Raw genomic sequence first — 17,046 nt, 5'->3', positions numbered from 1 at the left:
TGCCCCTATTCTAAAATAAGACTTGGGTAGGATTTTGAAACTGGAAGAGGTCTCAGGCTTCATTTAGTCCAAGATGTTTATTATATACTTGAGGAAACTCAGGCTCAAAGTATTTCGCAGCCTTATATCTAATCATAACTTTGAACTGGGATTTATGCCTCCCAGCAAGGCATTCTTTCTTCTGTCACTAATAGGTCAATAATAATTATTATGTTAATAACAATAGCTATTGTTAATAATAAAAGAGATAAGTCACATAAGATGCTATGAAATGCCAGTAATTGTTATTATATCTGTGCTAGGCAACTTTCCCAATAACAAAGGTTTTCAGAAGTTGATCTTTTAGTTTTCAAATCATGTTCTCTTAAAGAATACACTCATAGAAGTCAATATTTCTAAAATATGATTATATAAAAATATATACACACATACACATATATATTTGTAGTATATAAGTAAAATAGTAATAGTAATTATCTCAGTAGTGGTTAAAATTAATTTAAATGTTATTTTAAAAAAATATTCTGGCTGGGCATGGTGGCTCATGCCTGTAATCCCAGCAGTTAGGGAGGCTGAGGCAGGCGGATCACTTGAGGCCAGGATTTTGAGACCAGTCTGGCCAACATGGTGAAACCCCATCTCCACTAAAAATACAAAAATTAGCCAGGCATGGTGGCGGGCGCTTGTAATCACAGCTACCCAGGAGACTGAAGCAGGAGAATCGCTTGAACCTGGAGGGAGAGGTTGCAGTGAGCCAAAATCACGCCACTACACTCCAGCCTGGGCGACAAAGTGAGACTGCCTCAAAAAAATAAAATAAAATAAAATAAAAGTTCATATTTTAAAATTTTCTATGTAAAACTTGTGTTACTTTCCTTATAATAAAAGAATACTTTATGTTTTTGAAAAAAATATTCACACATTTGATGCTTAAAATGTAAATCATTCCTTCCTGGCCCAATCACACTGTTCTTTTCCCATAACACTGTTCTTTTCCCATAAAATTCAAAATAATTTCATTCACAGTAGCTACAGATATTCTGCCCTACTCTGTGTACTGTGACTTAGTGCTGGGGACTGGAATGACTGTGTCCCCTCATCATTCACAAAATGTCAGGGATTTTCCCTTAGGCAGGGAGAATTGACCGCAGAACCCAAGGTGGTTTTTTTTTTTTCCAGTTGTCAAATGATCCTTTATTGAAATATTTTCCTTTGTGCTTCTTAACTAGCTAGGCATTCCACAACAACACTGTTGATGCCATCTATGATGTCATGAGGTTGGTGGCCATCATCATTATGGCCCATAGACAGGGCAGTCCCCCGGATCTTTTTAATGGTTCCAGAGAGTTCTCTGGCTAAAGATGGGTGCTGCACCTGCCAAGCAACGTTGACGATCTCATCACAAGTGATATTCCCACTGTGTTTAATGTTTTTCTGTTTCTTTCTGTCTCTTGGTGGTTCCTTGAGGGCTTTGATGATCAGGGCAGAGGCAGAAGGCACCACCTCAATCTGGGCCTATCTGTTCTGAATGGTCAGTTTCACTGTAATTCTCAGGCCCTTCCAGTCACCCATTGCCTTGGCAATGTCATCACCAACCTTTTATGGAGACAGACCCAGGCAGCCGATCTTGGGGGCCAGCGCAGACGTGGCCCCGACTTCACCCTCGATGCACCTCAGGTACACGACTTTGATCTCATTGGGGTTGAACTTCTGCAGCATGGTGGAGGCAGCTGGTGTTGGATTAACCCGGATTTGGGACGATGGAAGAAAGTTGCACTTTGGCCTCCTCCAAGCCAAGAGCCGAAAGAACCCAAGGTCTTTATAAAGTATATCCCTCTCACAGCTTTTTGTGGACTCATGTTTTACTTATTGTTTTGTTAAAAGCAATGGCAACAAAAGCCAAAATAGACAAATGGTATCTAATTAATCTAAAGAGCTTCTGCACAGCAAAAGAAACTACCATCAGAGTGAATAGGCAACCTACAGAATGGGAGAAAATTTTTGCAATCTACTCATCTGACAAAGGGCTAATATCCAGAATCTACACAGAACTTAAACAAATTTACAAGAAAAAAACAAACAACCCCATCAAAAAGTGGGCAAAGGATATGAACAGACTCTTTTCAAAAGAAGACATTTATGCAGCCAACAGACACATGAAAAAATGCTCATCATCACTGGTCATCAGAGAAATGGAAACCAAAATCACAATGAGATACCATCTCACACCAGTTAGAATGGCAATCATTAAAAAGTCAGGAAACAACAGGTGCTGGAGAGGATGTGGCGAAACAGGAACGCTTTTACACTGTTGGTGGGAGTATAAACTAGTTCAACCATTGTGGAAGACAGCGTGGCAATTCCTCAAGGATCTAGAACTAGAAATACCATTTGACCCAGCAATTCCATTACTGGGTATATACCCAAAGGATTATAAATCATGCTACTATAAAGACACATGCACACGTATATTTATTGTGGCACTATTCACAATAGCAAAGACTTGGAACCAACCCAAATGTCCATCAATGATAGACTGGATTAAGAAAATGTGGCACATATACACCATGGAATACTATGCAGCCATAAAAAAGGATGCGTTCATGTCCTTTGTAGCGACATGAATGAAACTGGAAACCATCATTCTGAGCAAACTATCACAAAGACAGAAAACCAAACACCACGTGTTCTCATTCATAGGTGGGAATTGAACAATGAGAATACTTGGACACAGGGTGGGGAACATCACACACCAGGGCCTGTCATGGGGTGGGTAGAGGGGGCAGGGATAGCATTAGGAGAAATACCTAATATAAATGACAAGTTAATGGGTGTGGCAAACAAACACAGTACGTCATGTATACATATGTAACAAGCCTGCATGTTGTGCACATGTACCCTAGAACTTAAAGTATATATATATATATACTTTAGGTACATATATATACTATATATATAAAGTGTGTGTGTGTGTATATATATATATATATGAGCTACTTTTAAGTAAAAGAATAATAATTAATACTACTGAGAGCTTTTCACCTCAAAGCACTGCACATGCCTTAACCCCTTTGTGGTCTCATTGAGGTACGTGTTTGCTCTTAAAGACTTTTCACAGTTTCACAAGCAAAACTCAAATGATCCATTGTATCTAAGAAGTCAAGGGAAACCCTCTGGGAATAAAGAGCTGCCTAAGAATAATAGCAGGGCCACCATATGAGACATGGTGAAAGTCCCGGGCACAGTGTCTTGTGGATGGCAGATGCTGAATAAAGGCCCCATGTTTCCAATGCAGAGATCACAATAGGGCCTGGTTATGTCTTTGAGGCCTCAGCCCATGAGGCCCACTAGGTAACCAAGCACTGTGATCATGCAACATCAGCCTGAATAGAGTCACTTGCAAGTTATAAGTTTATCTCTGCTCCTGATAATGTGAAAAATGGCAAACAACTTTGTTTAACCTCCACTCACTTTTTTCCCTCCTTGACTATAGTTGAAATCAACGTATTAGGCCATTCTTGCATTGCTATAAATAAATAGCTGAGACTGGGTAATTTATAGATGAAAGAGGTTTAATTGGCTCACAGTCCTGCAGGCTGTTCAGGAGGCATCATGCTGGCATCTGCTCAGCTTCTGGGGAATCCTCAGGGAGCTTTTATTCATGGTGGAAGGTGAAGTGGGAGCTGGCCCTTTACATGGCGAAAGCAAGAGCAAGAGAGAGAGAGTGAGGGTGGGGGTGCCACACACTTATAAATGACCAGATCTCATGAGAACTCACTTGCTATCTCCAGGACAGGTCCAAGCCATGAGAAATCTGCCCCCATGACCTAAACATCTCCCACGAGGACCCATCTCCAACATTGGGGATTACATTTCAACATGAGGTTTGGGCGAGGACACGTATCCAGATTGTATCATCAACTGGATCCAAACAGCTTTTGCTGTCAATGACAATATTTATTTAATCCCTCCCCTCTCCTTTTTTTTTGGAGACCGGGTCTCACTCTGTCATCCAGGCTGGAGTGCAGTGGCGCGATCACAGCTCTCTGTAACCTTTGCTTCCCAGACTCAAGTGATTCTCTAGTCTCAGCCTCCCAAGTAGCTGGGACTACAGGTGTGAGCCACCATGTTTGGCTGATATGTGTGTGTGTGTGTGTGTGTGTGTGTGTGTGTGTATGGAAATGGGGTTTCACCAGGTTGACCAGGCTGGTCTCGAACTCCTGAGCTCAAAGCAATCTGCCCATTTCGGCCTCCCAAATTGCTGGGATTACAGGTGTGAGCCACTCTGCCCGGACTATTTAATCCTTTTTGTTTGTTTGTTTTTTTGAGACAGAGTTTCGCTCTTGTTGCCCAGGCTGGAGTGCAATGGCATGGTCTCGGCTCACTGAAACCTCCGCCTCCCGGGTTCAAGCGATTCTCCTGCCTCGGCCTCCTGAGTAGCTGGGATTACAGGCATGCATCACCATGCCTGGCTAATTTTGTATTTTTAGTAGAGTCAGGGTTTCTCCATATTGGTCAGGCTGGTCTGAAACTCCCAACCTCAGGTGATCTGCCCGCCTGGGCCTCCCAAAATGCTGGGATTACAGGCATGAGCCACCTCGCCTGGCCTTATATAATCCTTTTTATAGAAGGATAATGCTTGAGACCTTCAGAAATGATCAAATGATGATTGCTGTATCTTCTTTTACATCTAGGTTAAACACTGCCCTGGGAACAACTCTAATTGGGGATGAAAGAAGAATAGAAAAGGGCAATATAACTTATGCTAGGTTATTAAAAATTAGTGGGAAGTAACCAAATATCTTGAATAATGTGTCTAAAATAGATCTCTATGGTTTTGCCCCAAACCTGCTCCTTCTCCAGTAGTTACCTCTTTCTAATATATGGTACTGGTATTCGCCCACTTAGTCAAACCAAAAACTAGAGAGCCACCTTGGGCTCTTCCTCTCCCTTCACTCCCAAATTCAGTTCATCTGTAAGTCCTGTTTGTCTTCCAGAAAAATTCCCACATTCTTCCACTTTGCTTCTTCTTTTTTTGTCCACTGTGGTCCCCTGATCCAAGCCCCTGCCATCTGTCACATGATCAGCACAGTGACTTCTGACCAGCCTCCCCCTTTCCCCTTCACTACAGTCCATTTTCTCCATGGCAGCCAAATTTAAAACATAAATCAGATCACACGTGTCATACCCCTGCTAAAAAGCATCCTTTCTCACAGAATAAAATCCAAACTCCTTTTGGGGAACTTGGAGTGCCTACCTGATCTAGGCACTGTGCACCTGAAGCCCTTTTTTTTCCTGTCTCTCCCTTGCTTTATCTTCTGGCTGTGTGGGCCCCCGGGGTCTGCAGATGCTCCTTGTGCATGGCAGGGTCTTCTCCAAGGACCTTCATGTGATTCCCCCAGTCACATTCAAGTCTGTCCAAATTCTTTCTCCCCAGCAAGGCTTTCCCTCACCGTCCTATCCAAAATTGCACCTTGCCCTTCGTCTCCTTTCCCTGCCTTCTTTTTCCATATAGCCCTCCTCACCCTGCAATTATGTTGTATCACTTAACTTGTTTGTTTCCGCCTGAACTGTCTCTGCCTCTAGAATGGAATCTCCCCAAGGAGGGATGTGGTCTTTCTTGTAACCTATTATGAGTTCAGCTCCCAGAGCAATTCTTCACATATGGAAGGTACTCAAGGAATATTTATAGAATAAATGAATGGTCTCATCTTAATCTTTTCTTCTTCTATGAGAGAGAACATTTTGGGGGTGAGGATCAATGTTAGACATGATCAAGATCCCTAGAGAATAAGAAGCTATAATAACATGCAGCAGATGCAAGAAAAAACAAATTGCATTTTTGCCATGGATTGCTGTGGATATATCCAAGTGCTGCACATGGATATTTGGGCTGTAGATTTCTGTGGCTCAGAGAGATGCTCACCCCGAAAGACACTGCATTCAATCCTGTGGAGTCTCACTAGAATCATTAAGTGCTTATCGCCCCCTTCAGGTGCTTATCTTCTTGAGAACAGAGACCGTGACTCATGTTATATTTTATTATAATGATTTGCAAATAGCAGGTAATACATAAATATTTGCTAAATTGAATGACATTGATCCTTTCCACGTCTGGAATGAATTTTTAGGTTCTGGTGCGCGTGCGCGCGCGTGTGTGTGTTTACATTCAAAATATCTGTTTTGAAGTGATCAGACCTGGGGGCCTTGTTACTTCTTCTTAAGTCGATTTGTCACAATTCCAATGAAAATACCACCAAATTTTTTATGGAGCCAAACAAATTAATACTAAAGTTCATATTTTAAAAATAAGCAAGAATAGTTGAGAAACCAATAAAAAAGAAAAACTTTTAGCAGGGAGTAGCCTGCCACATATTAAAATATTCTATAAAGCCCCTAATAATTAGAACATTTCCTATTTTTGGATAGGATGACTCAGCAGCACAAAGATGTCAGTTGTTCAAGTCAATTTATTAACAACCATAATCCCAATACAAATAGCAACGAGCTTTTTAAATGAAGCCATACAAGTTGATACTAAAGTTTATATGGAGAAACATTTAAAAATAGCCAGGGAAACATTTAAAAACACACAAAACTTTGAAGTAGATGAACAGATATTAAAACATACTATAAAGCCTTTTATGATTAACACCCAGTGGTACTGCCTAATGCAGCAGAATTAAAAGCCCAGAAATAGAAAGAAACACATATGGTAACTGACTATGTGAAGAACTGGCACCTCAAACCATTGGGTCAAAGATAAACTTTTATTATTATTTTTTAAAATCTACCAGTTATCCTCAAGTTCTACAAAGATAAGCTTTTAAATAAATGGTTCTGGGACAGATGGTACATTTGGAAAAAGATAAAATTAAATTCATACGTCACACCATATTGAAGAATAAATTCAAAATAGGAATCTAAATATAAAATACAAAATCACACAAGTGCTAGAAGAAAACATGGGTGAATTATTTAACTTTGGTATGGTGAAAGCCTCAAAATCGAGAGGTAATAAAAGAAAAGGTTAATAAATTTGACTAGACTAAAAATAAAAATAATTTTGGGGGAGCATGGCTAAATAGCCCACTATAAACAAAGTCAAAAAACAGTGAGCATAAGCCAGGCGTGATGGCTCATGCCTGTAATCCCAGCACTTTGGGAGGCCAAGGCAGGCGGATCACTTGAGGTTAGGAGTTCGACACCAGCCTGGCCAACGTGGTGAAACCTTGTCTCTACTAAAAACACAAAAAAATTAGCTGGACGTTGTGGTAGGTGCCTGTAATTCCAACTACTGTAATCCAGCTGAGGCAGAAGAATTGCTTGAATCGGGGAGGTGGAGGTTGCAGTGAACCGAGATCTCGCCACTGCACTCCAGCCTCGGTGACAGAGTGAGACTCCATCTCAAAATTTAAAAATGAAAAAAAAACCAGCTGGGCATGGCAGTGCGTGCCTTTAGTCCCAGCTACTGGGGTGGCTGAGGTGGGAGGATTGCTTGAGCCCAGGAGGTTGAGCTTGCAGTGAACTGTGATTGTGCCACTGCACTCCAGCCTGGACAACAGAGTGAGACCGTGTTCCCCTCAAAAAGAAATATAAAACACAGTAAGCAGTGAAATATATTATAGATAAAAGGATAATATTCTTAATATGTAAAGAACTCTAAATAAATGGAAGGACAAAGGATCAAAAGCCTGATTTAAAAAATGAAAAAACTACATTAATAAACAATTCTGAGAAGAAAAAGGCCAATTATGCCTGTAATCTCAGCACTTGGGGAGGCCGAGGTAGGTGGGTCACTTGAGCTCAGGAGTCTGAGACCAGCCTGGGCAACACGAGGATAACCCTGTCTCTGCAAAAAATACAAAAGTTAGCCAGATGTGGTGGCACACACCTGTGGTCCCAGCTACTCAGGAGGCTGTGTTGGGAGAATTGCTTGAACCACGGAGGCAGAAGCTGCAGTGAGCTGAGATAGCACCACTGCACTCCAGCCTGGGCAACACACAGACCCTGACTCAAAAAAAAAAAACCAAAAACAAACAAACAAACAAAAACATTAGGGAGAGTTTCAAAGTGTTAGTTATATCAGAAGTAGACCATCTGTATCAGTCTCTGTCGGTGAACAGAAGACCCAAATAGGATAATTTAGAGGAATTTAATGAAGAATCAGGTTTAAGGGAAACTCACAAAGAATGGTGCAGTATCCGGAAGTTAGCAAGAACCAGGAAGACATTATTGATCTAGGCCTGAACTACTTTAGAGAGAATATGGTGTAGCTAAATGGAGAATGCTGCCTAGAGACACAGAAAGCCAAACCACAATGACTCAGCCAGGATGAAGCTGGGGAATAAATCCAGCACCCTCACTCTCCCTTACCTCTTCCATGGAACTTCTGTTGTCATCCAGTGGCTGAAATCAACCAGAAGCCAACAGGGAAAGACCCGCCTCCTGGGACACAAAGCAGGTGAGGAAGGGACAAAGCATTCCCTAGAGAGATGAATGAAGACTATTCTGCACACCAACTGTTTCAAATGGTGTGCTTTATATGTGGAACTGAGAGTCTCCAAATGATCACAAGACACCACTGTGTAGAAGACAAGGAACTTGAGGACGCCCCCTTTTAAGAGTGGGTTTAAGCAGGAGTTAAATAATATCTTAATTGGCCAGGTACAGTGGCTCATGCCTGTAATCCCAGCACTTTGGGAACCAGCCAGGAACTTGAGGCCAGGAGTTCAAGACCAGCCTGGGCAACATAGCAAGACCCTCTCTCAATAATAATAATAATAATAATGTTTTGGCTAGGCATAGTGGCTTACGTCTGTAATCACAGCACTTTGGTAGGCCGAGGCGGGTGGATCACGAGGTCAGGAACTCAAAACCAGCCTGGCCAAATGGTGAAACCCCGTCTCTACCAAAACTACAATAATTAGCCAGGCACAGTTGCAGGCGCCTGTAATCCCAGCTACTTGGGAGGCTGAAGCAGGAGAATCATTTGAACCTGGCAAAAGAGGTTGCAGTGAGCTGAGATCATGCCACTGCACTCCACACTGGGCAACAAACTGAGACTCCCTCTCAATAGTAATACTAATGTTTTATAATCTATGTTGTCACAAAGCTTTACCATATTATTATAACCATAGTAAAATAGGTGAATAATAATAGATGAAAGACAACTACACCTTCTTTGACACGCCTCACATTGAGAAAGGGGACCTATGTCTCCTCCCCTTGAGTCTGACTGCTTTGACCAGTAGAATATCTGAGGAGTGGCGCTGTGCTGGTTTCCAAGCTTGGCTTTAAGAGACTGGCAGCTTCCATTTCTTGTCTCTGAGGACACTGACTGGAGCCCCGAGCTTCCCTGTGAGAGTCTGACTACCCAGAGGCTGCCATCGAATAAGGAAGCCTAAGGTAGCTGCAGGAAGAAAGTCTGTGGAAAGGTGGGTGGGGAGGGACAGAGAGACATTTTTCCATAACGCCTTATTGGTATGTTTTTAAAAAAAACAACTGACCACACTAGTAAATAGCGAACCAATTTTCTGTGATGGGATTATACAAAAAGTTTCTAAGGCTTTCTACAAATAAAACCTCCCCCCAAAAAACCAAGAAATCCCCCCAGATATAATAAATGAATGGGTTACATGATTTATTATTATTATGGACATATATACCGAGACAAGATTACACTACATTTCAGTGACGTGTAAAAATAATTTCTACCTGAGTTAGACAACAGAATATATTAAAAGAAGGGAATATTAACAAAAATAATGCCAAACAAAATGATCCAAATTGTTTCAATTCAAACAATTGAAAGATAATACTGCAAACATTTAAAATTTATAAGTTATTCTTTTCTGGAGACGGAATCTTGCTCTGTTGCCCAGGCTGGAGTACAGTGGCGTGATCTTGGCTCACTGCAACCTCCACCTCCCAGGTTCAAGCAATTCTCCTACCTCGGCCTCCCGAATAGCTGAGATTACAGGCTCATGCCACTGTGCCCAGCTAATTTTTGTATTTTTAGTAGAGATGGGGTTTCACCATGTTTGCCAGGCTGGTCTCAAACTCCTGACCTCGTGATCTGCTCGCCTTGGCCTCTCAAAGTGCTGGGGTTACAGGCGTGGGCCATCACGCCCGGCCAAAAGTTATTCTCAAAAATGAAACTGAAAAACACATAAAGCATGAATTGCCCTGAATGTCTTGGTCCTTGTTTCCTGACAAATATTCCGGATGCAGAATGTTTCTTTCATTCTATGTTAATGTTAGTTTGTTATTACTAAGAATGTGTCTACAAGCATCTTTGAATTGGGCATTAGGGTACATGTTGGTTATTATAAACTCATTCACTTTTCTTAATGATGAAAATATTGTCTTCTTTCACTGGTTTTGATATTTTCCTTGAAGTGTATATTATCTTCGTTAATTCAGATTTTAGATGTTTCTGACTTCGTGATGGAGTAGTTCCCAAGAATATTCACTGTTCTTTGCATTGCTTCTGATAAAGCATATTTTCCTCCACAAAAGTCTTTCCTTAATCATTTTGCTAATTAAGCCATTTCATTTTGTTTCCTGAAGCAAAAAGAGTTGTCAACCTCATATAAACTGCTAACTGCTGAAATATTTAATGAGAGATGAGGTCTTTTTTCTGCATTAATTTGATTCTAATTTCTTTTAAAAGCATACTACTCAAAGCACAATTCTGTTTTTGATTAGAAGATTTGCATCATGATTACTTAATGCTTCAACTACTAATCAAACAAGTTTTAAGCAAGTTATTGTCTCTCTCACAATTTTACAATATTCCATTTTCTCTCTCCTTTCTTCCTCCCCTCTGCCCCCCACTTCCTCCCTTCCCCCCCCTTTTTTTTTTTTGAGACGGAGTCTCATTCTTGTCACCCAGGCTGGAGTGCAATGCAGTGATCTCAGCTCACTGCAACCACCGCCTCCTGGGCTCAAGCAATTCTCCTGCCTCAGCCTCCCGAGTAGCTGGGATTACAGGCATCCACCACCATGCCCGGCTAACTTTTGTATTTTCAGGAGAGACGGGGTTTCACCATATTGGTCAGGCTGGTCTTGGACTCGACCTCAGGCAATCTGCCTGCCTCGGCCTCCCAAAGTGCTGGGATTACAGGCATGAGCCACCATGCGTGGCCCCCTTTCTTCTTTTTTTAAGACAAGGTCCCAGGCTGGAGTGCAGTGGCACGATCATAGCTCCCTGCAAGCTTGAACACCTGGGCTCAAGTGATCCTTCTGGCTCAGCCTCTTGAGTAGCTGGGACTACAGGTGTGTGCCACTACACTCAGCTGTTGTTTTAGTTTTAGTAGAGACAGGGGCTCGCTATGCTGCCCAGGCTGGTCTCAAACTTCTGAGCTCAAGTTATCCTTCCATCTTGGCTTCCCAAAGTGCTGGGATTACAGGTGTGAGCTGCTGTGCCTGGCCTGTGTGTTTTTTTCTCATTCTTTATGCAAAAGAGAATTTCTTATTGGAGAACACGTAAACAGTTTTACAACTTTTCTTTTTCTAAAAATTGCCAGAAAAACATAAGGTTGTGTTTTTTATATTATACTGTAGATTATATGTGTAGATTATACTGACTGGCTCCAGCCACGTAATCTGAATCAGAGTAATTGCTTTCATCTGTCTCATAGACAGACTACACTGTGTTCATCTCCTCAGCCAGTTGTTTCTGATGCTGTATCTTCCAGTTTTTGAGTAAAACACTTTTATTACAGCAAGGAGAAGGAACACACTTGCTGAAAACTTTCCAAATTTTTTCATTACTGCTGCATCATCACTAGCAGCAGTAATGGAATTTATTGATGGAATTCCTGACCAGTAACATTTCCATGAAGATCGTGACAATTTATTTCTTGCAGGAAGAATTAGAAAATTTTCCCCTGCATTTTTAACTGATTTTTCCTGGGATTCAGGAAAATATCAATCTCCCAAGAAATTATGGGAAGGCATTGAAACATCACACTGCAGCAGGTGCTGGGGACACAACAATGAACTAGACAGACCAGATCCCTACTCTCAGATAAACACAGTGATCCGGGTATTTCTAATAGTGAAATGACACTGACGAAATAAGGTGATGTGTCTGGGGATGGCTGTGATATTTTTAGTTAGTATTGAGGTTTGGCGGCATGTAACAGTCAAGCTGCAAATAACAGTGTCTTAGATAGAAACTTGTTTGTTTTTCTCACATCAAAGTTATCTAGAGGCTGGTATTGCACACTCCACCCTCATCCCACAGTGCCATTAGCCAGGCCCCAACCCGCTCTTCCTTCCATCCTCACTGCCATCTCAGCATCCAAGGTGTTTTCAGGAGCTCCAGTGATCACACCTGCATTCCAGATAGCAGGAGAGGGGAAAATAGGAAGAAGAGCTGTTTGCTTTGCCTTTTTACTTTCCACTTTTTTTTTTCCTCACTCTGTTGCCCAGGCTTGAGAGCAGTGAGGCAATCATAGCTCACTCATTGTATCCTTGAACTCCTGGGCTCAAGCCATCCTCCAACCTCGGCCTCCCAAGTAGCTGGGACTACAGGCATGAACCACTACACTTGGCTAATTTAAAAAACAAAACAAAACCAAACAATAAAACAGGCTCGGCATGGTGGCTCACGCTTGTAATCCCAGCACTTTGGGAGACTGAGGCGGGCGGATCATGAGGTCAGGAGATGGAGACCATCCTGGCTAATATGGTGAAACACCGTCTCTACTAAAAATATAAAAGAAAATTAGCCGGGCATGGTGGCGGGCACCTGTAGTCCTAGCTACTCGGGAGGCTGAGGCAGGAGAGCGGCATGAACCCAGGAGGCGGGGCTTGCAGTGAGCTGAGATCGCTCTACTGCACTCCAGCCTGGGCGACAGAGCAAGACTCTGTCTCAAAAAAAAAAAAAAAAAAAGTTTATATTTTGTAAAGACAGGGTCTTACTATGTTGCCCAGGCTAGTCTCAAACTCCTGGCCTCAAGTGATCCTCCCGCCTCGGCCTCCCAAAGTGCTGGGATTCTAGGCATAAGACATCTCCTCTGACCTGTCTGCTTCCCTTTAAGGAAGCTTCTAGGAAGTCCCACTGAACATATCCACTTACATCCCATTAGCCAGAAACATGACCACATCCTGCTGCTAGTGAGGCTGAGAAGTATAGACTAATATACAGGAAAGTTTCCAGCTAGGTTGGGCATGGTGGCTCACACCTGTAATCCCAGCACTTTGGAAGGCCAAGGCAGATGGATCACCTGAGGCCAGGAGTTCGAGATCAAACTGGCCAACATGGTGAAGCCCCATTTCACCAAAAATACAAAGACTAGCTGAATATGGTGGTGCATGCCTGTAATCCCAGCTACTCGAGCGGTTGAGGCAGGAAAACTGCTTGAACCCGGAAGGCGGAGGTTGCAGTGAGGTGAGATCATGCCACTGCACTCCAGCCTGGGCGACAGAGGGAGACTCTGTCTCTGTCAAACAAACGAAAAAACCCCAAAACATTTCCAGCCAAAGATCAGGGTTCTGTTTTGCATGTTGGGATGGGCAGACAGGAATGACTGGTCCAAGAGGTCTTTTCCTCGGAAGTAACAATTTGGAACTTGAATGACAAGAAGCCTCTGGTTAGATGATGGGAGCAGAATGTTTCAGGCAAGGGAAACAGCACATGGAAAATGACGATTTCGTGGAAACAAGAAAGCCTGAAACATAATGAGGAGGAAAGGAGATTAGTCTGGGAGATGGGTAATAGCTAGACCACACAGTCCTTTACCTGTCAGAGAATTGCTTTCATTTTTTAAAAAACTGAAAAATTTTAATCACACCGGGAATTTTTTTTTTTTTTTTTTTTTTTTTTTTTTTTTTTTAGCAGAGTCTTGCTCTGTCACCCAGGCTGGAGTGCGGTGGCATAATCTCAGCTCACTGCATCCTCTGCCTCTTGGGTTCAAGTGATTCTCATGCCTCAGCCTCCTGCATAGTTGGGATTACAGGTGTGTGCCGCCATGCCTGGCTAATTTTTGTATTTTTAGTATAGACGAGGTTTCGTCATAATAGCCAGCCTGGTCTCAAACTCCTGACCTCAGGTGATCTACCTACCTTGGCCTCCCAAAGTGCTGGGATTACAGGTATGAGCCACTGCACCCAGTCTGCAGTGGGAATTAATTTTAAAGGAAGGCTGTGACATGCCTTAGATTCTTGCTAGTGCTGACATATACTAGATGTTAAAGAAATCTATCCCTAAGTACACTGGAAATATCTTGGTTTTTAATCCTGATTACATCCCTGATCATTTAATGGGATGTGGGAAATTATTGATTGTTTTGCCTTATGTCTATAGGCAACATATAAAATTATATTTGTTCATCAGCTGCCTGAATAAAACCAATAATCCACAAAGTAGATCCACAGTACAATGCTTTCTGTAGGGGATGTGCGGTACAGCAGATATGAGCCTCTTGTGTGTTTGCGTGGCATGGAGGGGGGTACTAATAAATAAGAAAAAGTCACATGTGTATGTATCTGTGCTTCAGGCAGCTCTTTGAGGATGTGTGCAAATCAAGAAAAGGGCTTTTATTTTGATTCCTTTAATCGTGCCTTATTAACTTTTTTTTTTTTTATTAAGGTCACTAGACATTTGGTAGGAATCTGCATCAAACTGTTGGGCAATGCTAGACAGCAACATTGATGTTTGTAAATTTACCCTTGGATTCTTAGTTTCTGGTGAGTAATTTGTGCTCCTTCAAAACTCAATGAGAGATGACGACAAGCAAACCTTCAGCCTTCAGCCTTCCTGATGCGGTAGGAATTGTCAGAAATGCCTGTCTGTGGTCGCCCTCTACTGGACTAGTTAAGCCTAACGTTTAAAAGCCACCTGACAACGGTTCCCTTTCTAATACCCTCTTCTGCCAGAGCCTACTCACCCTTTAGGTCTGAGAGAGGCCTCTCAGCATCACCCCTTTCTCTCACCATCTCTGATATGTGTGTTTGTGTGACTATTTGACATCTGTCTCCTCCCTCTCTACATAGGCTGTAGTCTGCATGAGGGCAGGGACTCTGCCTCCGAGTGCTTGACACCATTCTTCAATAAATATGGGTTAAATGGATGAATAAAGGAGGAATGAAGGGCCCGAATGTCAGGAGTGTGCCTTTCACACTTCACTCTAGCTGACTGCAGCGCGTAGGAGAAAATGTAAATTCAAGGCATCTGTCCTGGAAATTTTTTTCAAGCAACTTATGCTACTCTTAAAAACCCTGTTTATTAAAATATTACATATATACAGAAAAGTGCACAAATTGCAAGTGTCTAATTCAATGAATTTTCAAAAACTGGTCACACCCCTGTAACCACTACACAGATTAAGAAATAGAATATCACCAGAAACCCACCTGTGCCCTTGTGATTTTAATAAAGTTCTTTTGCATGTTTTTATATTTTATAAAAATGAAATCATACAATATGTACTCTTTAGCATCTGGCTTCTTTTCTTTTCTTTTTTTTATTTGAGACAGCGTCTCATTCTTGTCGTTGGAGTGCAATGGCATGATCTTGCTACTGCACCTCCTGGGTTCAAGTGATTCTCATGCCTCAGCCTTCTGAGTGGCTGGGACCACAGGCGTGCATCACCACGCCTGGCTAATTTTTGCATTTTTCTATATTGCCAAGGCTGGTCTTGAACTCATGAGCTCAAGCAATCTGCCTGCCTTGGCCTACCAAAGTGCTGGGATTACAGATGGGAGCCACCACACCCGGCCTTGGAAACACATTTCAATATTTTGGTAAAGATGAGCAGAAAAGGGCCAGGGGTGGTGGTTCACGCCTATAATCCCAGCACTTTGGGAGGCTGTGGCGGGCAGATCACGAGGTCAAGAGTTCAAGACCAGCCTGGCCAACATGGTGAAACCCCGTCTTTACTAAGAATACAAACATTAGCCAGAAGTGGTGGTGCGTGCCTGTAATCCCAGCTACTTAGGAGGCTGAGGCGGGAGAATCACTTGAACCCGGGAGGCAGAGTTTGCAGTGAGCTGAGATCGCACCACTGCACTCAAGCCTGGGCGACAGAGCAAGGCTCCATCTCGGGAAAAAAAATGTTGAGCAGAGAAAGTTAATTGTGATTTTCATTGGTAAAGCCTTAAGGTTTATACCAAAATCATAATCATAGAGAAGATGGCTGGGATAATACAAGATAAAGTTCACTCAACTTTAACAGTGCCTTCCCAATATGGAAGGGAATACAGAAGCTTCTTTCTCTTGGGGAAGGTGATTGTGTTGAGGTGACAAGGGCACTAAACTTATGATCAGAAGAACTAGGACTGAGTTTTGTTGTTGTTGTTGTTCAGGTTAGATGGGTAATGTGCCAATGCTGTAACAAGGTTCAGAGGGAGGCACATATCACACTTAGGCATAAACACCAAATCATCATGCTCCCAAACTACAAAAGGACTGAGTTTTACTTGGCCAATTACCATTTCTGAGCTTTGGGTAGATCATTCACTCTCTGAGTTTCATCTGTTAAAATGGACATGCCAATATCTGTCCCATAGAATTGTGTAGGGGAGGAAAAAAATATTTTTTCCTCTACTCTTTCTGATTCTTAGCACAAAAGATAGATTAACAAACTTATTTAAATTTTACATGCCATGGGAAGCTTCATAAGGAAATGAAGACCCAAAGAAGCAGTTAAATGTGAGCATTGTTTATAGTAGGTTTAGTGAAGAGTAGACCACCGTGGAGAAATGTGATAGGGCAAAAACGGTGTGATCCAGTGGTAAGGGACGGGGAAACACCGCAAGGCCTGTTTGTTCACTTCAAAAAAAATTTTTTTTAAATAGAGAGAGGGTCTTGCTTTGTTGTTCAGGCTGGTCTCAAGCTCCTGGGCTCAGGCCATCCTTCTGCCTCAACCTCCCAAAGTGCTGGGATTACAGGCATGAGCCATTGCGCCTGGCCCTCTGTTTTCTTTGAGACCAAGAAGTAAGACCTAGAGTGTTGAAAAAAAGGATAGTACTGATAGGATAAGTGGTTACATAAAACTACATTGCATAAATTACATGAATATTTCCTGGAAGCTC

The 17,046-nt window shown here is 42.2% G+C and overlaps 1 non-coding gene and 1 pseudogene across 1 annotated transcript; both read right to left on the bottom strand.

Moving 5' to 3' along the window:
- Positions 1 to 1,221: 1,221 nt before the first annotated feature.
- Positions 1,222 to 1,734, bottom strand: LOC117095330 (annotated as a pseudogene).
- A 14,582-nt stretch (positions 1,735 to 16,316) lies between these two features.
- LOC117095542 lies at positions 16,317 to 16,421 on the bottom strand. Its single transcript, XR_004442070.1, has one exon. It is a non-coding gene; the product is annotated as a small nucleolar RNA U13 (small nucleolar RNA).
- Positions 16,422 to 17,046: the final 625 nt, after the last annotated feature.

Source organism: Trachypithecus francoisi, unplaced genomic scaffold, assembly GCF_009764315.1.
Source record: "Trachypithecus francoisi isolate TF-2019V2 unplaced genomic scaffold, Tfra_2.0 Lachesis_group13, whole genome shotgun sequence".
NCBI classification, from domain to species: Eukaryota; Metazoa; Chordata; class Mammalia; order Primates; family Cercopithecidae; genus Trachypithecus; species Trachypithecus francoisi.
The sequence above is the reverse complement of the archived record's forward strand: the minus strand, read 5'-3'. Positions and strand labels throughout refer to the sequence as shown.